General features: G+C 38.4%; 1 long non-coding RNA gene across 15 annotated transcripts in view; it reads right to left on the reverse strand.

Annotated features, from left to right (window-relative positions):
- Positions 1-25192, reverse strand: part of LOC110405685 — a 382975-nt gene that overhangs the window by 324552 nt on the left and 33231 nt on the right. The window contains exon 1 of one of the 15 annotated variants that reach the window (XR_002443053.1): positions 518-606. The exons of the other annotated variants lie outside the window; for them this stretch is intronic. This is a non-coding gene — a long non-coding RNA (uncharacterized LOC110405685). Of the gene's footprint in view, positions 1-517; positions 607-25192 lie in introns of those variants that run through there. 15 annotated transcript variants of the gene reach the window in all.

The following is a 25192-nucleotide window of genomic DNA, read 5'->3' on the forward strand; positions in this document are numbered from 1 at the left end:
AACCAAGTAGCGGGAGTCTGGCATAACCCTATACATACGTGGATGTTCTAAGGACAGTTTGCATATACAAGGCCACGATGGACAGGATTCGCAATGACTACCTCCACAGATTTTTTTTTTTAATCATCTACCTCTCCAAGCTTCTCTGAATAGTTGCCATTTTGTTTGCAAAGTCTGACCATAAGAGTTTCTCACTATACTCAAAAACAAGCCATTTTTATATAACAAAGATGGGAGAGGAAAATGTGGCCCTTGTGTGGCTTATTGGATGTTGCCAAGGAAGACCATAAACACTAGTGTGTTCCAAAAGCATACAGATATTAAATATTGTAAAAACTCATTCCTGGGAAATATGAAACAGTTTATCTCCAAATCATTTTTAGCATCAAAAATGAAAGTGAAGTAAGTATTTGCTCCAGTGTCCTGGAGCAGAAGGATGGGCAGACAGCCCAGAGCGAGCATGACTTGGCAGGCACAGGCAATGTCCTTGCTGACACAGGGCACAACCCCACAGTACCTGAGCAAGAAGAGTGGAGCTGGTCAGAAATAGCAGCCAGGGCAAGGCACACCCCAGCAACTGTCATCCATCCATACACAACTGCATTCAAGCCTGGAATGAAAGTCAGAGGGTCAAGATCATGATCAGTGCAGTAAATGGCCCAGGAGAGGCAAAAAAAGCTCAAGAAAATATAATGAGATGGAGCTTAAAAGTAGCTCCCAAGGAAAAATGAGGCTTTCAAAAGTTTCAGAGTGCTCCATTCACAGCAGTCTGATCCCACGTCACAAAGTTATACCACATCAAATCTGGCTTTGAGTAGAGGCAGCCAAACCTTTAGGACAGGGGAAGGGGCTGCACTTAGGGCCCGACACCTGCTAACTGAGGACACACTAAGAAATCCTGAATTAGGCAGCACCAACTTATGTCCAAAGCGTTGACTAGTAGACCTACACACCTAATTCTTAATTAGCTTGAGCTTTTGGCTAGTGACAAATTTTGCAATTTATCAGTCAGAACACTTACAGAGTGACAGATAAGGTGCAGTACAAGCTGTGAAGCCACAAGCACTGAGGCTCTGGAAACCATGAAACTGATTCCACTGGTACAGTTTAAGATATTAACAGAGTTTCCTGACTGCTCCATCTGGTTTGATATGGTGCTTCAAGGACACACATTCATAATGGACAAAGTTTATACATACGTACGCACAAATATACATACCCTACATATGGGTTGCGTAGCACACAGTTATCACTTTCTTCTCGAGCCTTAACTTTTCAACATTGAAATTCTTTTTGTCTTGTAGCTTGTATTTTTCAGCTATGCACGTAGCAAAATGTTTTGCTGATGTGGGATATCAGCGTGGTATTCTTGTTGCTATCTTGAATATTAAGCACTATTCTGCCATAGCAAAGGTGCAGGGACTACGGACAGCACTGACTAGCATGTTTGCCCTGCCACTGCCTCTACAGTTAGGCACCAAACACCATTCCTGATTTACAGTGAATGTTTACTGCTGAATTAAAACCATAGTATCTAATGTGCAAAGTTACTACTTCTAAAGAACACTAAATCTGCCCTGGCCCTGTGAAGAACTGAAATTGAAGTTACGATTGTTCCCCTCTGCTCTGCTTACGTTGAAAACAGACAATTCGTCCAGGTCATTTAGGTTTGTGCAAGAGGATATTGAAATGGTATTTCACATATTGTAAAGAAGTGAGATACAGACGTTCTCCCCCACAGCTGAATTTGTCAGGAGTAGTGGCAGAGAAAGGAACACTGTGCTGCACTCTGCCTTAGGATTGCCGCTCTGAAGATAATTTTTTTTTTATACATAGCACAGTCTCACAAAGCATTACTCACACTAGAGGAATTAATCCTTTACTAGCTGCATTAAAAAGTCACTAACTCAGTGTTATTAAGATTTAATTGAAGTAACATTTGTGATCTACCCAAACTACTTAAGAGCATTGCAGCAAGAAGTTTTAGGCCATTAACAAGCTTGCAGCTACATGTAATAGGAGGATGGGTTTAAATAAAAACACCACTTTCAAGTAAAGGAACAATTAATTACTGCCATTCTCACCTTCATTTGTGCTCTTAACAGAAGTTGTCAACATTTTTGCCAACACTAATGGCGAGTTTGATATAACTGTACCTGATATACTTAAAACTGATTAATTAGCAAGGCCACATTTTATTTGAAAGGGCAGAATGGAGTCCCATTTCATTCATTTCCCTAGGGATCTAATTATAAGGTCTCGTCAACGTACATCACAACAAGATCTCCTATATGTCACCAGTAACTGTTTAGATATGGTAAATATTCTTTGAAATTCTTAACACAGAACTGCTTCAGCTATTCTGAGTTTCCAGTAGAACCTGGTGCTACCTCTGCTGGGCACTCACGGACATCCCCGGCTCAGGAAAACCAGCAGCTACTCACCACTACAAAAACATAAAGCTGTAACAGAAACTTATAACTGCACTGCTGCACAAGCACTAAGAAAAATGGAGAGAAAAAGAACAGAGTAGTAAAGATTACATAGCTCTGAAAAAATGAAAAATAAAGGTGTTAACTCAGTGATGCTGTTTACTCTTCCTTAGCTCCGATACAGCAATCGATTCTTTCCTCTGCCCTGAGTACCTGGAACCCAGCAGTTTCACTGCAACAAAAATAAGAATAGGATACACAAAAAAGCCCTACTTTCTAGAAGGCAGAACTCCTTCCTGTCTCGCCCCAGCCTTGGGGCAGTGGTGAGGAGCAATGGCTCCAGCTCAGTCATTGCTGCTTGCTTTTAGAATGGAGATCCATGCTAGTCATAAAAAGACATTAAAAAGAGTTTTGCGTAGCAACACTTCTAGAAAGATTATGCAGAGAGTGAGCGGGAGAAAGAAACAGTTTGTTTATACCTGGGAAACTGACATACCGAAATTACCCTCAGAAGTAAAAGATCTTGCCTTAAGTCTGTACCAGACCTAGAAGCTCAACTGCCACAACTGCAGTTTGCCCTCAAAAAACATGCACACAATGAACACTAAATGCAGCCTTGGAAAGTGGCAGAGCAGCTGCCAAGCAGCTGAGTAGCTACAACAAGGCTTAGATTACCTCTTCATAGCTCCTGGAAGTCTCAGCTTGCTTAGGCTATACTCTGATTCGTAGATTCTGCCCCCAGAAGGCAAATTTAATCAAAAAATGGGGGGAGGGGGAAGAAAAGAAAAAACAGAAAGAAAAATAAGCTATTTGACTGGCTTCAGAGCTCTTCTAAATTGGATGATACAGGGTGCATCAAGCAGTAAAATAGCTTCCATAGCAACACAACTCTCTCTGCTTAGTTATTTCTAGGGCATCTGTCACTGACTCTGTTCCCTGAGAACAGTTGCAGGGAGTGAAGGTTGCTTGCAGACTTGTAAACAGCCACCTACATTATTTTAGAAGTGCATCTGCACTATTGTCAGAATGTACCTTGAGAAGGCAGGCAGCAGAAAACTGCTGTTCCAAACTGATTATAATATAGATTTATATTCCCCAGCATCTCCCAAACAAAGACTTCAGTACCATCTACAAATAGCCTGCAAGACGCCCTGCAACAGCTCAGTATTGTAGGCTAAGCTTCCTGAAGCCAGAAATTACACGAGGTCAGCTGGCTAGCCGTGCATCTCATACCTCCACGCCCAAGCGGAAGACAAGTCTCTCCACATAGGGAAACAGTCTTAAATATTTCCAAAGTCCTTCCATCAACCACTTTTTCTGAACACATGTCAGATGCTTTTTAATATTAAGTTACATCAAAATCATAACACAAACTAACAACAGAACTTGAAGAACAACAAATCACCAATTCACGAAAACCTGTGACAATATAATGCTTTAGTTTATATATAACATTTAGGCTTCAATTGGATTTTCTTGTGCTAGTCTACAAGTTATACGGTAGAAGTAGCTCTCGATTTTCATCACCCTGGAAACGCCACTACGCGCAGGAAAACAAGTCCCAGGAATGTAACTATGGATTTACTGCTTATAATACAATAAATTTTTAACTCTGAATATTCTGCTTCAAGTTCTTAAGTTATTTTCCAGCAAGTGAGAAAAATAATTCTCATTTTCTTTCAATTCTATATCTGAGTATTAGCAATTGACAGTGATTTTGAAGATTACAAGACCAGAGGGGAAACGCACACAGTCTGGTGAGCACATACCATGTCCCTCAACACCAGAGCTCAGGACCTCAGAAAAAAAAGAAAAAGAGACAGACCTCATTTGTGTGAAATGTGATTTTGGTATTAAAAACTGCATCTGATAGGAAAAGTTGTTTATTCTTTAATATGACTGAAACATACTATGGGGAAAAAACACTCCATTACTAGTGCTACAGAATGTGCCAGGACACAGCAGCAGCTCCTGACATCATTAAGAATTAACACTGCTTATTTCTCAAAAAAATGTACCTGCTGTCCTCCTGCCATTTTGTGTTTTGCTAAGATAGGCAGCCTGAGAAGCCATAATGTAAGTTGTTTGGTCTGTTTTCTAGTAAATAACACTGAAAGAGTCATCAAGAGTATACATCAAGTGCACGGTCAGTAGTTTAATTGTTACTATCTTCTGATTATTTTGTAGTCTGCGACTACTGACAGCTCACAGCACAGGGCAGGCAGAGCAGAAAGGAGGCTCCCATGTATTTCTTAAAGCAGTGCTGTCTTCCTTAGTCTCCTTATATCCCAGATTGTGTACTGAGCTCAGAAAGCAGCTATTTCTTTGGGATTTTTCCCAATATATAATGAACATTTATTAGTTTGTTTACATGTCTATACTCTTGAATTTAATGCGTATGTAGTGGCTAATTGGTTTTGATAGTTTTTTGTAAAATAAGTCTTTAAAAAATAGAAAAATGTACTACAAACAGATCACATACTTGCATTAACATTAATCACCTAGAGATACATTATCTTCAGTTATTACCATATTATTTCAGATACATCAGGAGTTACTATTCAAGCAACTTCGGTGCATTCAGCTACCTACAGTATATCCAAAGCACTGTATTGTTCAGCAAATGTATGTGCCATTAAATATTTCCATTAAGTGTCTTAGGATCATAGATAAGCTCTCATGAATGATGGAGAAGGAAAGTAATGAATATATTCTACAGTAAATTGCAGTGCACACATTAAGCCTGCTCTCATTTAAGCATTCATTGAAGGCTCCAGTTTATTGAACACAGTCCTCACGAGAGGAGAAAGCATTGTTTCAGCATTCAAAAAACAATGCTATCAGATAAAAGAAAAATGTCTTTAATAAAGTCATCCACAGCAGCTTTCAATCAGTTACCAGACCAAAGCCAAGATAAAGTACGAGTGCAATACATAGATATAAAACATCTAACTTAAAAAAACCAAAGTGCTATAGAAAGAAAATCTACACTCCTTTATTTCTGCTGAAAGCCACAAGTAAAACACACACACCTACACAACTGTGGACTGAAGTCCCGGTGCAAGCTCAGACCAGCAGGCACAACGAGGAAGCATTTGCTATTATGGCTACAGTGACAACGAACGCTCAGTAACACCCTCCATGATCAAGTGCAGAGATTAAAACCATCAAGGAACAAAAACAGCAATGAAGAAGCAATGCTCCAAAAGCTAAAATACACTTCAAACTGCACTTTCATGGTGGTGTTCCAGAAACTTTTGTAGCCCACTTTGATTTGGAGACATATGTCTAGGAACAGAGTAGAACAAGGGACAAGATTTAGAGGACAAAAAAGCAAAGAAAGATTAAGTTATATCCGTTAATGATTCAGGTCACCAGTACAAAACTGGAAGCAGCAGATATTGTCAATAGCCAGAAAATTGTCAGGCAAACAATGAAACTGAGAAAGATCAGCCGTAGACAAGCTGGCAGAAATCTCATCTTACCAAACCGTAAATATAAAAGGTTTTTTCCTCCAATTAACCTACACCGAAACAGATGAATGAGAATGTCTGGAACTAAGAAGAGGAGATTTTGATTTGGGAACAAAGCAGGACAGTAAACAACGAAAGGAAGACAGCCATTTTCATCATGCTTTCTTTGAGGCTAGGTTCTTTATTATTTTGAGGAAAGAAAGTTGCAACAAAATATCAAACAGATAACTCTAGTAAGCTATCCAGGAATAACCAGCACTTCTCAGTGACCTCCTAGAAATACCTGAAAGGGCTCTGATGTTCAAAACATCTTCTGTACCTTAAGTAAACCCCTAGTTTTTACCTTTTGCCAATCTCCAGGCATTCCAAAGCTTAACTGCTCCCAAGCATGCATACACTCAGGGGGTAACGCCGTGGCAATCTATGATGTTGCTCGCCATTTCTGAAATGGCACTGAGGACACAGCGCTGCCACAGAAACGTGGCTGCACAACTACAAAGCCCCACTGTTTATGCTGTAGCTGCCTGCAGTGTCTGCATTTTGTGCACTGTTTCAGCTGTAGTCGTACAGACCGCACAGTGAATATTTGTACGTGTCATGAGAGCAGGCAGAATCTTCCAGCAGATTAAAGAAAAATTCATTCAACAGCTAAGAAAATCTTCAGATGAATTTCCAACATACTGATCATTTTACAGAATAAAATATTTAAACAGTAGGGAAGAAAAAAACTGGAAGGAATCTTAGCCCTGTCACAGAGCACTGGATCTGAATCTTTTCAGTTTTTAATATCCACAGCAAAAAAAATCTTGATACCAAGATGCAGAAGATTAAAAAGTCAATCTGAAATGAACAGAAGACTTCAGTACTGATCAAAAACCAAAGAAAACCCACCATTTCTTGTGACACTGATTTAATATCTCATTTCTGCACTGTTACGCTTCAGTGCTATTGAACGATTGGAGATAACAAAAGCACTCTTTGGTGTCCATATCCTGTTTTCACACATTGTAAGAAGAAAGGACACAGCTGATCATTAGAAGTGTTATAATTAAGACCTGCAGTCACCAGATGTGCAGCTGAAAAGAGAAGTGATATCAGCTCTGAAAACTATGTCATAGGTAAAAAGACACAACTGTGCATAAGCAAAAGAAACCAACAGAAAACCAGTGCCTCCTCTGCCAGACTTAGGCGGGGGGGGGGGAAGGGAGGCAAAAATGCAGGAACATATTATTTGAAAAATCCAATTTTCTGTCTTTTTTATTAACATGATGCAAATCACTATAAAGACTCAGTTTTCTATATTTCACTCTCTTGATTAAAAAACATAATAACTGGAAGTGCGTGGAATCAAAATAATTGATCCTGGCTAGTAACACTCATTTGTTTGACAATAACTATCTAACACAAACAACCATGGTAAGCATTTGCTGCTCAGTGATACCGAATAGCTCCCAGTGAAACAATGAGATAAGTCACAAAGCACTTAACAGTTTGGATTTTTGTTATTTTTTGTCACTGAGCAATAAATAAGATCTACACAGTGGTCTCCATTAGGTTGTTACAGCACAGTTATTCAAGTGGCTACAAATGCACGTACAAGTAGAGAGCATCAGCATTTTCCTGCTCAGTTGTGAACATGAATGAGACCTTCCACAACTGCCAGCGCTTTATTTTCTCTCTCTATGCATATTGAATTTGCAGTTATTGTTTTGAGTTCTGGACTGTTAAAACCCATAGTCAACAGAAAAGTCCAGATTTTATTTTTTTTTTGCTTTCAGACTCAAAGCAGCTTTCTGTACTATCTTCTGGGATGTTCCAGTATATTTTTAACCTCTACATTACAAAGAATTCCTTTTAAATAAGAACTACTCTTCCTATCTTGTGTATCCAACTAAAGCAAATTGCCAACTACTTTTGTTACAAGTTCGTCCTCAGACAGTTAGGATCACAGGAATTGTTCCATTTCCTAACTCTACTCTGTAACTTCTTCAGCCCTCATTTTCTTTGTCAGTTGCTAAATACCTCCCCATTGAGGAAGGGGAAAAAAATCTCAGATGGCCCTCCTCCCCTCTGAACTGCAAAACCTACTGCTTGTGAGTTGTGCCAGAATTCAAGGCTGAGAACTCGAGGGTTTACTGAGGAAAGTGGTAGAAATACAGCTTCACCAACTGAAAAGAGAAAAAAATATTTTTGAACCAGAGCAGCTTTAGAATAGGCTTTAATGAAAAAGCTGACTTATGCACGTATTTTTCAGAGTCAGAAGGGAATACACTTGAAAGATACCTGGAAATAATTTTCATGTAAGATTTTTTTCTTCCTGACAGCATAATTTCAAATGCTTATAAAAACAAATAATTTGAAGGAGAAATGGTTTGAATATGATTAGAGAAAAGGCCTTCAGCATGAGGACAACAGATAAATAAGTTTGATTCAAATTTGGTCTTGAATATCCCCAGGCTCAAGGAAATGAGAGAAGAAATGCTCTATAACAAGCAAAGGAAATTCTACCTGCTCAGCCCCAGTCTGTGCGCACACTTGCACGCTCCACAGCACTCCTGCTCAAAGCTTCTTGCCAGGTCCGCTCCATGCCGCTGTCAGGGCTCGGTCGCTGCCTCTTCTCCCTTCCCGTTAGCCAGGCACAGCAGTCTGGCCCAGCCATCCTACCCGCTCCTCTCACAATTGCTCATCAGCTTCAGCTGGCTCTCTTCATACACCAAGAGATAACCAGTTGCATAAGTTAAGGCAAATAAATTCCGTTACTACGTGGTAGTTAGATAAATCGGACTATGACAAGCTTTCAACAGCCACAGGTTTTTTGTTGGGGAAGGAAGGCTTTTTACCATCACAACTTAAAACCAAAAGCTATGGTAAGGATTCAAATGAAAATCCAAATCCTCAGTGGTTCTTTTTTCTCTGTAAATGTTTGCAATGTTGAATCAAAAAAATGTTAAAAACATTTACATGATTCAAACATTTTTTTTTTAAATTTGACATGGCCTCATGAGCACTATTTACTGTACAATCTTTTCACATGTAAATTCCTCTGGCAGCATATATATGGGGGACATGAACTAAAAGACCGATCCATTAAAATGCATATCACAGATGAGAGGCAGAATTACCCGCATCAAGGTGCTGTGAATCACCGACAGCAGAAGAGAAAGTACTTGCTTACAGACAGTGAGCTCTGCAGCGTTCTGCACATGACACCGCCACCTGCAGAATCATTCCAGCAAGAGGAAACCAAACTCCACTCATATTTCCAGTAATTAAGTGTCACCAGGAAGATGTTATTCTGACTAAATGTAGATCCCACAACATTAATATGAGAAGTTACGAGCAAACAAGCTCCATATTTTTTTAAAAGGAAGATAAAGGAAAGACTCCCACATGGGAGTCCCATTTTCTTCAGTGAAGACTTCACTTATCGTTTATCTTCTCCTGAAACATTTGAAGTGTAGAGGCTGTTGTGAACTGCAGCCAACCAGATCAGAGTTGAAAAAGAGCAAAGGACAAACTGCTAGCTGCCTAACAGATGGAGCAATTAACCACACTGGAGGAATCCAGTAAAAGCTAAGTGAGAATTACTAGCAGAGAACATGGTTTGCCAGAGCATTTAATGGGAAACTTGGCTTTTTTGGCCTTGTCTGTATTTGTAAATTGATGTTTTATAGTAGTTCCTTTCTCTTGCATGTTATGGCTTCTATTTCTATCTCTTCAAATCCTTGTCTTACTGACGCAAGCTTAGAAAATGTGCTTATTTCTGAGCTATTAGAAAATGAGAAATCCCCAAGGTTCTGAGCAAGAGTTCAAAGTTAAGTATTTTAATAATTAAGCCCTAAAAATTGAACTTGGTCTCATGCTCATGAAAGTCAAGACTTCCTTGATTTGTCTGACCATGTATTTGTTTTCCTGGTCTTGCTATCATGTATCCATCAAAACAAGTGTTCCCTTGAGGCACTGCCTACTGCAGCTCCTGCTTGTTTCAGTCTAGAGTTATGGACATTAAGTGTCCCGGGCATCCGATAAAACTGTCCTGAAATTGTTAACTGAGCAAACACAATACGAAGATTCACAAATATTCTATGCAAACATCTCTGCAGGGGAGAGGCATAGTCTTAGGATGACTAATTTACAAAAAAAAAATAGAGCTGTTGACTGGAGTACAACTGACAACTTATTTCAACATCTCTTAGCCAAGCAGACAATATTCAAAAATGTAACTACTTTCCAGGTCATACCTGATGATCAAATTGAGTTTTCTGTGAAATTATATTCAGGAAAGCACACTACAATAAAGTCAAAGTTGCAGAAAGTTATGAAGAGCAGTAGCTAGCTACAGTCTGCCTTTTTGAATATGCATCCCTCCTACTACAAGCTGGCAAGTGAACTTTTCTCCCAGTATGCTGTACCATTTTCATGCTTCTCAACGCTGTGGTTTCCTGGAATAGCTCAGTATACACAAAGATACGGGGCACTGGCAAAGGAAGAGAGGAAAGAGGTCATGTTCAGAGGAATTCCAAAGCATCTTGAATTCTGTTAAAAATAGTGACAGTTTAGATCCCTCAAACCGGTCCTGCTAATGAGGGGGAAAAAAGGTAGCATACAATCCATTTATTATTTCTCAGAAAAATCTACGATGGCATAAAGTATTCTCCTTCATCAGAGCAGTACAACAGTTTCACCCTTTAAAACAGCATTAGCAGGGAATCAAAGGAGTAGATCTGGGCTCCCGATGTAACATTTCCCCACTGCTTTGGCGGTTTACTACTTGATCCTAATTGCCCCATCTGTACTGTTAAGTTATTGTATAACATTTAATACCACATGACATTGGCAATAAATATTTGCAATACCATTTTTTTTTTTAGAAAACATTTTTGTTTTGTTTCCAAAAAGAACAAAGAGGCATTATTATGACTGAGGAAAAATAATGACGTCTGAGCAATTTAGAGCTAAATATACAATACTTAATATACATTTTCAACTCAGGCATTATATTGACTCAAACTTCTGTCTTTCAGATGATCATCAGTTCTGCAAGGGAAACTGCATGGAGAGAAGTTGGTTCCCTGGAAGATTTCCTTATTTTTACAGACAGCTAATACCTGTCTTTGAGGATAACACGAGAAACACAAAGTTAGTTAGAAAGAAACATGGACATAAGTTGACATGCGTGTCCAGGACACTGAGGTCTTACCCACTGTGCATAACATGTCAAGGAAGTTCAGTTAGCGTAAAATGCCAAACTGATCCCAAAACTATTTTCTATTTCAAGCTTATATTCTTGTTATATGCATAACTTCCACTTAAAATTATGAGCATGCTGAAGGATCCCAGTACGTAGCAAACACTTCACAACAGTAAAACCAACAATGGCTGTCTAAGGAACTAAGGCAGGACTGATTTAGGTTGTGTGGGTAATTGTACATTTAACAAGCTTGTGTACAGAGCTAGAACCTGACACCAAATTAAGCAGGTGTTTCCATCGTCTGACTCAGTTTTAATGAAGAACACATTGGGACAATTAGTTAGCTAAAACTGAAAGAATTTTAAGTTCCTCTAACTTCTATGCAGAGGGAGAAACAGAGCATAGTCACTAAATAAGTGAAAGGAAGGAAAAAATCCCACAGAAGAGGATTAACAGAACATCACTGGAAAAAAAAATGGGTGCTTTTGAATGAACAGCAAGGAAGGGAGGAAAATCAGAGAAGTGATGTTGTCTGTGTTAGACTCGCTGAAAAGCTCCGGTGGACACTAATCAGACTGCCCCAGTTACAAGCTGTATTTCCAAAAGCTGTTAATAGATGCATTATTTTAAACCTACACTTCCACTATGCATGCCATGGCTCTAGAGCTATTAATCTATCTCCATTCCAGTGTTCAAAATGCATCCATGCAGTTCTTCAAAAAAAGCCAATAGCCAGATCACAAAAAAAGAGGTAAGCTTGTCCTAAAATCAGTTGCCAAGGATACATACAGAATGTAGATTCTAGAGGATGCTTGAATTATCATTGGAGTAGTGGATTAGTTTGCAATGAGTAAGATGTCTTAGGTGAATTTGAATTATGTAAAGAGTGGATTAACAACATATATGCACACACATATGCACACTTTAGAATATATCAACTAAGAATGAACATAAAGAAAACAACAGATGATGTTAAATCTCTTTTGGTTTTTGCTGATAGCAAAAGAGAGACTGCTGAATAGTTTGCCTCTTCCATGAATTTGTTTCAATAATCTGTAAGCTTCCCTCTTGTGAAGTTCCCAGTCAAAGTAAGAAATAGCTGAAGAAAAAAATAGCTTCTGTTACCGAAGAACCTAAAACCAACCAAGATACTTCATAGATCAACTTTCAAAACCAGAGGACAACAGATATGAAAGAAGACATTTTTCAGTTGACTGAATGTCCAACTAACAGATAAGCTCCACCAATATAATTCTCTAAGAAAAGAACACAAAAGTAAATTTAGGGGACCTAGAATAATGACTGAGGGAACGAAATATAAAGCCTGTATTGAGTGAGCACAGGGGTTTGCATCAGTTGCTACATAAAGCATTTTCCAAATTATTCCTTGACAACAGAAACTATGTCTAAACATCAATAATTAAAACAGATAAATATCAAAAAAGTTAAACTGTTATTCTTTTCTGTGATCCACATATTTTAAGTCTGTTGCCATTCACTGAGCACACAGAGCAAAAGCTTGCTTTAGAAAACTCTGGTCAAAACACATTAAGTTCTAGCAGGACTCCAGCACTACTGAGAGAAAAGTATGCAGAAGGTTGAAAAAAGTCTGATCTATTTATGAATGCTAAAGCTAAATCTTTCGTTATTTTCTTCCTCCAACTTATACCGTATAAGAATATTAATAATGACCATCATTGATGTTTGCCTATATCTACCAATAAAATTCTATTTTAAACACAAATTTGTCTCTTTCTCATACAAGAGCTTACAAGCTCAAGGGTCTCCTTCATGATGTTTCAGAACAGTTAAAGAATTGATGATAAAGTCTCCGCAAAATATGTATGACAGAATCAGAAAAATAATCAAATGTTATTTATGATACAACGTAATTACACTCAGGGGTACCCATAAATATCTTTAGCAACAATATTTGTAAAGTAAACCAAAACAGAACTTCTAGAACCACCGTTATCAAGAAGTTACAGTACAAGCTTCTCACTTCCAGAAAAAAGGAACAATTAATAATTCAATTTTCTGAATCATTAAAGATATCAAACCAGCCTAGTAGCAGGCAATTCTGCTCTTCGTGTCAGAATTTAGGACCACATACAAAAGCTTTTGGTGTTTGCTGACTTTGAATAATTGAGATTTCTTTCTTTTGGACTCCAGGAAAAAGACTTTATTTCTATATTCTTTATGAAAGCTTTTATGCTTTGTTTCTGTTACACATTTTTGGTTGGCAAAGTTTAAATAGAGCATCTCTCGCTGACAAGTTCCTTTGCACTCACAAGGAAGAAAGTTGCAGTTTTCCTTTTTATTTTTCAGATTTCTTTACGCTAATTTAATGAAGCATAAATACGGATGGCACCTTCCTCCTTACATCAGTTGAAGACACAAGAAAATGCATTAAGTTGCAAAAGCACTTCCTTTTGAACTAGTATTTAAATAGGTTTTTTTGTTACTATTATAGAGACTCATGCTTCCTTCACGGGCACGAGCCACTCAAGCTCTGAACCAGTCTGTCTGCATAAACTCACACTCATTTCCAAAAAATGAAGAAAAAACATATGCAGCACTAAGAACAAGTAAATCTTTTCATGAAACAATGTTACAGAGACTCACATCATTACATTTTACTTCATTTTTACTTACGTAAGTACTTGGGTTTAATTTCAAGATGTTCTCTCCTCTAACACTACAAAGAGTCTGTTGCATACCAGCCATACCTAACAGATCACACGACCTAAACTCTTCCTGACAGATCTCAAGTCCAGCTCCCAGAGGACACAGAATAACTTCATTGCTTTCTCCTTCACATAAATATTATACATACATTTTACCAGGGGGACATCCCTGTTTATCTGTTTCAGGGCCACTGGATGCTGCAAATTGGCCTGTAATATTACCTGGCTCCTATTCCACCTCGTGCCTGGTGCGTCATCCTCATTTCATCTCACTCTTGCCTGTTCACACTTCTTAGGGTCGTTGCGTTTAAGCTCCTTCACCCCAATAGACTAGAGGTGAAGAGAAAGTGGTATACAGCTGGAGTAACCAAGAAAAGAAAGTTCGCCAGCGACAGGCAGACACCGACATGCAGGTCCATGCACAACACCTGATTAAAGCTGCTCAAGTCAGCTTGAATAACATGCCAAATTCTTCTAGTGTTAACCAGGTAAACCTACTCCTACTTTTTTTTTTTTAAAGACCTAATCATTTACGAGCTCTAAAAGCACTATTATCAGGCTACTTACTATCTGTTTTTCTTGCAGTTTTATGATTAAAAGTGTTTAAAACTCACAAATCTCTGCATAAACTCAGATCTGTGCAAAGAATGTGCACGCTAATGGTGCGCTTACATATCATCAGACACAGATTGCGAGGTACCAGCTCCTTCCATTCCAGTGAGAATATTATATTCAATAGTAAATAATACAGTGCATTTCTTTCACAAAATTCATAAACATAAGTTAGTACTGGACACTGCTAAGCCACTGCCACAAGTATCACCTGTAAAAGATCATCTTCAGAACAGAACTTCTGCTTTTTAGTGTTCTCTGTCTTTGTTGTGGGAAATTCATCTCATGCAGAACAAGAAGGCATGTACGTGCCTGCAAGATGAAGGGAGGTCCCCCACCACTGCAGGAAGAGCAGCACCTGGAACTGAGAGTGCTGATGTATCCAGAACCTGAATGTGATGGAAGTCTAGCAATAACAAACAAGAAAGGGAAGTTTCTCCAGCCTATTTATTCTTGCTTATTCCTGGCTCAAGAGTCATTATTACTCCAAGTAAATGCGTATTATAACTGAGTTAGATCATTCGGAGCAGCCGCCCATACATCTTGTATATAGAGCTGTATGGTTACAGCCACAAAAACGTCAAGCTTACTTTCTAGTCACTTGCTTACAGCAAAAAGAAACGTTGGAATGTCAAATCCAAAACCTGAGCAACTCGGTATTGCTTATTTTTTCCCCCCATAATCCCACCATTTTACGGTCAAGGGATTATCTGTATTCAGAGAAGGAATTAGTCAGATACCCTTAGCAGGGATATCTGGGCTGTCTGCATGTTAGTGTCATTTCTCTTCTAAATTATATCACAGAAATATCCAAATGTTATTTAATTATGCTACAATTTATTCCAACATTATTTAGTATAATGGGTTTTATGTCCTTCCCGAAAAGGATTTGGACCGCAAAGGCTTCTCTTTCATCTGTAAAGAAAAATTTATGGATATTATAGTCTGTGGCATCATTAATTATAATTTATCACTATAAAATCTGGGTGTTTGGTTTTTTGTGCTGCACACTATTTACACTCCTCAGTTCCAATGTTTCTGTGACTCCCTAATTACCACACGGAGTTCACTAGCAGGTAAGGAGGAAGCTCTTCTGTTCACGTATTTGAATACTGACTGCCATTGTGTTAATGCTTTTCTCTTGTATATATTTCTGCTGACCATTTGCCATACCCTTCCCCACCTTACTTTTTCCTTTTGTGTACTAAACTGAGACATGGAGGGCACATCAGTACGTACGAACGTTTTCCCTCCGATCTGTATTTAAAACCTTTATGTATTCACATGTAAAATATCACAATGGCTCACTAAATTTTCTAAAAAGAAACAAAACAAGAACAAAGCAAAAGAGCTCAGTTTCTCAACTAACATTTTTAGCAGATACGTGATCTTGTGGCAGCTTTGCATCACTCCAATCCATGATTTACTACCGTCACCTAAAAGAAGGAAGAAATGTCCCCAGGAAAATATCACAAGTAAACTCCATGGGCAGTTTTACTTTCCAGGAGACTCTCAAACTTGAGTGAAAAGACATCATCCTGATACCTGTGCTAAATTTAAAAAGCACAGGAAGCTCATCCCGTATCAGGGTGCCATTTTTCTTTTATGGGGCATACACAGGTCCCTCAAATTACTGTTTCAGTAACTCTCTTATTTTCCCTGCCCTTATAAAAGCAAGTTCATCCAAATGTGGATTTCACTTCTTATTAAACTTCTTATTAAACTCTGTGGGTTTATGCTTCTTTTTTCTGCTTAAGTAACATGAACCCCAGTAGTGCTGTGACCAAAGAAGGCAAGGAGAATCTCCTTTGACCAATATTCCATTCTCCTCTGTCTGTGTGCTAAGCCCTACACTTCCTACACATAACAGCTTATGTCTGCTATGTGGTAACGTAAGCAATTCATTAATCAAACATGATGGGTTTGAAATAGTTTGAACCTGGAAATAATATGGACTGAAATAATATTTCTTCTCAGGTGTTTCTTGTGCCATTGCCCCAATTCAAAAAGAATGAAGGCACCCCTAAGAAGTGTTTAAAGAGCTTGCCAAAATCTACAGATGAATCATCTACAGAAGAAAGCCTGTGAATCTGTTTTTCCCCCACCCCTTTGCTTCTCTGCACCTGAATCATTTTTGGTAAAAATGTACCCAAGTAAGCTACTCTCAGTTTTCAATACTCACATCTCCCTTCTGTTCTATACAGACCATTATCATTTCTATTTCTCAGTCGGATCTCTGAGGCTGAGCCCTCGCCTTTCCATAAAAACCAAGTCAAAATACACACAGGAAGGAGAGAAGATAAAGATCCAATTAATTCATGCAAACAGGCAAACAGGAACTGCTGGAAAGGGATCATCTCTCAAAAAAGTCATATACTATTTTGATGCCAATTAATTATACTTTTCAAAATATCTGCGTTCCAGCACTCTAAACAGCAGGCAAGAGCATTTTATTTCAAAGAAAGGAGAACAAAGCAACACTCGCTATGTAAGAGAATACATATGATAGAAAGCACATCTATGAATCATAGCAGAAAGCTACCTAACCCTGCAGCAGATTCTTCCAGCCAATCAGATATATACAGAATAGAGTTTGAAGGATTTTTGCATCTACTCAAACTAAAAAATTCATAAGCCTGCAATATTAACACGAAGCCACATTGATTCCAAGAGACAAAGCCCTGCTACTCAGCCAGGACATTCCATTTCCAGCTGACACATCTCATTACAGCTTAATTGTATTTACACATCATTTGGGGTACATTAAGGCTCAATAACTAAGCTGATCAAGTATTCATTGTATGGTAATATGTATTGCACAGCTATGTTTTGGGAAGAAGATGGATTTCATACACCACATGGCTTCCAAACAATTCCCATTAAGTGTATGAGCAGAGTAAGTTCTAGAAAACAATGCTGGGGGCAGCAGAGCTATCCTCTGGGCCTCAGCCAGCAGAAGAGGAACGCTTGAGTTCTCAGTGGTAAGCATACAAGAATACTAGAGGGAGGAGATCTTAGGATGTCTTCTCATCCATTAGTCTGCAAAGTCCATTCCTGTGGGGTCAATACAAGTGAAAAACTAGACCTGAGCAAAATTCCTCCTGCTAAAGGAGGATGAATCAAGGGCTCCAACATGCATACGCACAATTTTAATTAATTTATTTTTTCCCCTATTCTCCCTCTGATAGAGAACTCCACCCAGAAATTCTTACAACAAAAAGTGATAAGAGTAGATATCAGACCTCAGTACCCACTGGGCAGAATGTTATCAATCACGTACACTGCTTCTCCAAATAAAAAACCACATTGAATAAAACAGTAAGATGCACACTTCACACAAAAGCTTCCTACAAGTTCTGCTAGAGGCGACTTTCAGTATCACTGACTCTGTGTCACTGTATTTATTCTAAACTTTTGGAGTAAAAGTGTTTGAGGCATTTCTCTCTTCATGCACAATGACCATAGGCATTCACTGGCAGCCTACTAAGAGCGCAGCAGGAATTAGTCACCTTTTTTATTTCAAGTGGAGTCTGTGTGCACAAAAAAGTTGCTCCATAATATATTAACCTTGTCCTAAATTGACAGGGATCACATTTCATTTTGGCTTGCCTTTACATGTAGTTATTACAGATTAACTGCACTTTACAGTTTTATTCCTCTTGTTTTTCAGGAATAATCAATGTATTAACACACTGAAATAGGCCAGGGAAACTGAAATCTAACCCCACATAAGAACATACAGTCACCACCTTGCTGGATAGCTAACAGCAGACCAAAATTCTGTTGCTGCTGAAACAAATCTCAAGATGATTTGAGAGAAAAAGAGGTTGGTGTTTCCCTGATCAAGAAGTACTCAATTTTCCAGATAACAAACCCCAAAACTAAAGAAATTCTGCATCCTAGTCCCAAGTTAAAATGGATTTCATATTGTATTTACAGGTAAATGAGATAGCTACTTCATTCCAGTTAAATAAACTGTTATGTTCTAACACAGTGTTCGTCTCCCTTGAATCATACAGCCTGATAGCTGGCAGGATGGATGCAAAGCAGTAACATGGATATGTTTCCTAGCCTGATTACCATTTTTGACATCTCCTACTCCATGAACTTTGAGCTCACCAGATCAAAAATGCAAACTCAGCTTCAGTTAAGCCCATAGATGCTCCCTAGTTTGGGTGCCACCGTGCAGCAAAACAGAGCAACTATTTTGGTGTCCGCTTACCAGATACATAATTACTAGCAATAAGTACACGCACCTTCCCATCCTTCTCAGAAAACAACCTTTCATGCTTTATTATTTAAGACTTATTAAAGTCTCCTGCTGGCTCGATTGAAGTGCATAGGCTGCACTATACTTACCTGCAAATAAAGAAACAATGAAGGCGCTTTAAGTTACTTCAGAAGCTCTCCCTGTTATTACATGCCTCCTTTTCATATTATGCATTCCACACACTTTGCTTTTGTGTTTCAGTTACAATGTTGTTTATTGGTGGCATAAAAGTAAAGCTTGACTATTAACGCCCACCCTTTTTCTCTCTGTGCTTTCCCTCATGGGATGCAATTTAATGCACATTAAAGATTTTCAGAAAAATCCACATCAGTAAAGTATGTCTCAGCCAAGCAGAAAATGTAAGAACCTATCAGTGGATGGAGGAGATTCCATCCTCTCGTATGATTTTGAGACAGAATATACATCATACTATCTCTTGAGAAAGATAGGATTAAGACAAATCTCTACATAGCTGCAGTACTACACACAGCCAAAATGTGGTTCCTACCACAGCATCCTTTCTTACAACTCCTTCAAAAGCAAGATTGTTCTTACAAACTAGAAATTGTTAAGTAAGGAAAATAAAACATCTACATGGCTCATGTTATATCAATTGAGAAGGCATGCACCTGCAGTATTTGACTTCTTTAAAAAAGTCATTTGCTTTCCCTGCTCTCAGAAATGCATAACCAAAGAAAAGACAAACCCAATAAGTTACAATAATATCTAACTCCGCGGCGGAGTCTCCATCCACAGACTGCCAATTCAGTAACCACACCATTTCCCTTCTCCACATAACAATGTTCATGAAAACATCTGCTTTCTTTAGTTATATTTTAAAGGTATGAGGTGGGTCAGATCATTATATCAAAAAGCATATTACAGCTTAAGAAGATGTAAAAACACAGCTGTCACTTGCTATCAGCTATTTCCTTCAGCTTTTCTCTAAATGTTTGTTGCAGGAAAAAAGTTTGTGGACAATCAACAGTCCTCTGGTGCCATTCTTGGAATTTTATTTTTTTCCAGAACTGGCTTGCGTTAGATAAGCAGTCTGAAAGAGTCTGCTTTACGGTCTAGTTTTTCACCTTCGGGGGTTCTCTAGTAGCGATCATCATCAGATATCAGATCATCCATATCCACGAACTCAAACACAAGCACATACACCCAGAACGGCGACTTTGCAGACTGTGACTTGCAACACTTGCACATTAACTTACATGAATTTCTGAAAGCTTCAATTAAACGAAGGTTTCTGAATTCCGATTGCCTATTTGGAAAACTAGAAAACTGTTTTCCATGCCAGCTTCATAAGGAAACAGATCACACAGATGTACTGCCAGCCTGTCAGTTCTCATCCCCTCCTTCATAACTTCTCAATAAATTGGCTAATTTTGATCAAATTTGACAAAAGGGTCTGGTCTTAAAGATACCAGGTTCCAAGTTTCCATGAGAACTGACAGATGAGTAGGAGATAAAGACTGACATGAGCCTTCCCAGAGAAGAAAATATTGCTGCGTAAGCTCAGCAATTATCTGTTACGCTTGACATACCAGCAAGCTGATCACTGTGTATGTATCAGCCACATAATCCACTTGCATGTAATTCAGAAGCAACCACAGGTCTCCTCCGTTTCCTTGCTGTGAGAGGCAGGAGTGGGCTGGAGGTACATTTAGGAATCAATGCAGAAGCCAGGTTTTAGCAATGAAAAGCAAATGAAGAAAGGAGCCGTAGCTTGAGTGGACATAATAGAATTGAAAACCAGGGTTACATTTATCAGCTGCGATCAGATCATTTTTTAGAGTTTGAAAAGTGTTTGTAAACATTAATCCACTATAATTCAAAACATTTAAGAAAACAGGAAATGATCAGAAAGTGTCAGATGCAGTGTGATTTAACAACGTTGCAAACAAGTCGCTAGATATATTCATCAGCATTAATTCAAGTAGGCCAGGACTCCAGAGCTCTTGAGTCTCTTTGCACAGTCGTGTGCTTTTTAGCCGTGTCTACTCCAGTTCCATCGGTAACTATACAGTCGGCACCTGAGTTATTGGGGACACAACCCAGGTTATCAGCACCTCAGTAAGTGAACCTTTAAAGAAGCGATGCTTGGTATGCTCGGGAGTACTCCTGTCCTTCCAGGCCTTTGTTTGGGTGATCATCTCAGCCAAGAAAACAATTCCCTTCCACTCCTGTCATTCCAGGCACTCATGTTCAGTTACTTTTCTCCTATGACTCCTTGATCTTTTTCAGATACTGCTTTCAAAGGCACTGTTCCTTTCTGTTGATGAATTACTGCACTTACATATGCTCAGATTAATAAACACTCCAGAACTGAATGTCCATCACTGCTACTGAGCATATTTGTTTGAATTACCAGTTAGGCAGTCATATCCCCCCTCATGTAGATTTTACAGAGCATAAAAGATAAGAAATCATTCCAAAGAAATCTGCATTGCAGTCATCAGAGTAAATAAAGGATAACTGATAGGACACTGCACACCAGGCAAATTACTGTGCTCTTCATAGAGAAAGGTAATGGATTTCTTTTTCTAAAGATAGTTTCTCTCCTAGATCCAGAGGCTTTCATGTTAAATTCAATATTTTTTAGCTCCCAAACAACCATCCTGAGTTAAATTGCAGCAGTTTATTATCATCAGAGTAAGAAAGCAATGATAGATCACTGTGATTCTTCTGTCCTTGTTACAGGAATCAAAGAATCATTTACTAACAGACTGACTTGCTTCCAAAAGCAGAAATCACACAGCTCCATCTTGTGGAAAATAGGATTCCCTGTGTTCAAGTCCCACACATGACTTCTGTCCTTACTATTGCTTTAGCTTTAGATATTTTTATCTACAAGGTTTTTTCCCCAATGCAGATATTTTTCTTAAATGTGTAAATTACATAGCCTCATCAAGAACAGGAGCAATCTGTCTAATGTCATTTATATTCTTCCATTTAATTTTATTTGCCTGTAAGATTCTCCCAAACGCATTCACACTTTAACAGCTCATCTTTGCAAAACCAGGTGCTATTTAGTTTCCTTTCTGTCCTCTCTCTTTATTCTGTGAAGGGCTGAACCCCTTGCAGAAGTAATCTATGGCATGTTCACAGAGGATACCACTACTTCTAGCCTAGTTGCACTACTCAGCAGCAAGTATTTATAATCCAATTTCAGTAGAAAGTGCAGGGCAGCAGAGCTTGACTCAATTCACATAAATCAACACAGAATTCAAACATCTAATGGTAACAGAAGCTAATGCCAGTAAAGTAAGACAAGTCATAACTTTCACCTTAGATGAACAAGATGAAGAAAAAATGCATTTCATGACACGATTAAAGATGCTAGATACAGCCGTGGCATCAGTCCTTGCTCCTCTGCTGCCCTCCCATTGTCCTTCTGGGAAGGGACGGTACATCGACATAACCATGTTACCATGTGCTCTCCACTGATGTTAATTACATTACTGTTGTGTTTCTAAGCATAGTCTGTATCTTTCTACCTCCTTCACCCATCCTTGATAAGGTTGGTGTTGCAGGGAGAGAGAGCTTTAAAGTCCTTTAAAGTTTATAGTTAGCCTTCTTCCCCAACTTCTTAGACAATTATTGTACTACTTACAATAGAAGGTAAATACCTAACTTAAGATGATGTAGTTAATATGAACTAAGACTTTAAGACTGAGAAAGAAACCTAAGAATTCCAACATTTCTGAGCAATAAGGGCTTCTCTTCACAGTGGTGATTATTTTCCCTCAGGAGTTGTAATACTTATCACTCTTTTGTCACTGAGGGAGTATTTCATGGCAAATGAGAAAAGTAATCTTCAAACAAGAAATACTCCAACATTTGCTCTGCCCCACATACTCATTTTCTCCATAGACCACATTTGGGACAATAATCCACCAGGTTTTGCTTTTCTATTTTGTTCATCGTTCCATGTGTACAGTGATGTGGTCACCACTATCACATTTTCAAGGAACAGCAGAAAAACAGCTTTAATATCAACAACATTTGGATTCTGTTAAGTAGAGAATTTCACAAGCCCCAGTCATAAGAACCACAGACGAGCTACAAACTAATAACTGAAAATAATTGCTACATAAGGGTTGATCAAATTGGAAATGAAAAATCATAAAGCAATTATAGTGTTTATACACAACATTCTACCTTTTTTTTTTTTTACTTTTTGACTGTATAACATTCATAAGCGAAGATATTAGAACAGATTTATCAGAGGTCTACAAACTGAGATTCATCATGAAAAAGTCCCTTGGTCTGTGGCACATAACTCATTGTAAAGCCTCCACAACTTACTAGAATGTTTGGAGAAGAATGTATTTTTCCTGAGCTGCAGTCTAATGTACTATTTCTCCATCAGATTATCCCAGCCCACACTCACTGAAGCTTTCTGGAAAAAAAAAACAGTGAGTAATATGACTCATGAGACCAGTTGCAGATGACTGTGGGAACATATTTCCCATTAATTTACAATTGAAATGCATGAGTGGTCACAAATGACCACAAACATTCCCTCAAGTCTTCTAATTTAATTTAAAGGACACACAATCATGAGTATTTTCACCTTTCTTTAATTTGTTTTAAATTAATTTTCAGTGTGAGCACCAAAAGTCCTAAGAGAAAAAGTAAGGAATTGTACACAGGAGGTTTTGCTGATGATCAGATTCATCACACAGATCTGGTGTATGTCCATGATTCCATCCAGAGGTTCGTAACAAGCTCCATTTGAACAGAACTGACTATTTTTCAGTCACACCTTCTATCCTCACAACAAAGCAAACCATTTCCAACACACGCATATAAATGTGCACACACAAAAAAGCTGTTTCAAATACAAACGCGTGATAACCAAAACCAACTGCTTATGAAAGCATCATTTTGGACAACAGCAATCCAAATTAGTCTGAATCTACACAAACAGGCAAAGAAATGCAACAGTCAAAAAATCTTCTAAAAATTACCAGGAGTCTGAATTTCTAGCAACGTGCCAAGACTTACAGACAAAGCAGCAGAAGGGCATCATGCTTCATTCCCTGCAAAGCCCCCAGCGAGGATGGGCCATCGCCGCTTCACCTCGCTGAACTCACTCTCCATACTGCGGCATTCTGGCATTCCTCCCTTCTGGTAGAAGTCAAAATAGTCACTCTCTAGGTATGACTGGCAGGAAAAATACCTCATCTCTCCCACTAACTTTTTCTTACAGTACGAAATTTCATGAACAGTATCATCAACTTCTTCTTATTCAATTTTGTAGTGGTTTTTGTTTCTCTAAGAATTATTACTCTGAAACACTAGAAACCAAAATCAACAGGAAGAATGAAGAAAAGGAACTAAAGGAAAGCATTTGCCAAGGTTAACACACTACCCCATCAGCATCTGTCACTGCTGGCAGGTAAGGGCTACCTCTGAACTTCGGTGAATGCATTCATTCATCCTCTTTATCCAATCAGTCGTTTGACTGCAATCCCAAATCTGCCAGCAGGGCTGCCCATTAGTGTCAATCATGGCAGGCTTTTCTGTGATCTGGACACCTTTTCCAGAGAAACTGGACTGAGGCTATCAATCTACTTTGCATCTGCCTCTAAAGAACCTTTGTATGACTTTGTAGATTGCAGTTACTACCAAGATTAACCAGGTTAGAATAGTAATCTACAGATATGAAAAATGTGCTCCCACACTCTAAAACAAACTATATTGTCAAATTACTTGAAGTACTCTTGGGCTTTTCAAGAAACTGCCAAGAGAAAAGTGTCCTACTAAGAAAGTAACTTGTTCAATAGTGCTACAATTCTTTCACTCCTCAAAAGTAGATTATTAAATATTATGTTAACTAGGATAAATACTAAGAAAGTATTAAAGCAGTATTACAGGAAAAATCAAACAACAGTAATACAACTAAATACTACAACTCCTACAAAAAATACTTCGCAGGGAGACTCCACATTGCGTACAGTGGCAATTATGCAGTGGTTGCCAGTATTATTCTGGCACATTTAATCAGTCATAACCCTATGCATTTTCGTTATTTCAGTGCATACCATTAAAATTCAAGTGATTTCAAAACACAGCATCAGAAATAATTCAGTACTTCCTATTTTAGGGTGAAACAGATATATATGATTAAACTTTAATAAGGAAGGTCACTCTAGTTAAAAAAAAAAACATGACAAAGTGTAGTAAAAGCATACCCGAATCTGCTGCCACCATTTACCTAGTCCTTTCCCCATACACGTGTATTTGGACAAGGCACTGAAATGGTAATCCTGAATTCCCTGATAACCTAACCAGGAGCTTTGGCTGCAGGTGGTATCAAACACCAGACTGAAGGCTGCGAGAATTCAAAAGCCAAATGCCCAAAGCCAGGGCAGGTAACTAGGATCTTGTTTCATTATGCATGCACATGAATATGATTCTTTGGACCCTAAGGTACTTTAATCAATGTTCAAGGGTTTTTAAGAACCTCATTATATATCCCTTTTATAGGATTATGAACATTTCTAAATGGGGTT

The sequence above is a fragment of the Numida meleagris genome, chromosome 13 (genome assembly GCF_002078875.1).
Source record: "Numida meleagris isolate 19003 breed g44 Domestic line chromosome 13, NumMel1.0, whole genome shotgun sequence".
In the NCBI taxonomy this organism is placed as follows: Eukaryota; Metazoa; Chordata; class Aves; order Galliformes; family Numididae; genus Numida; species Numida meleagris.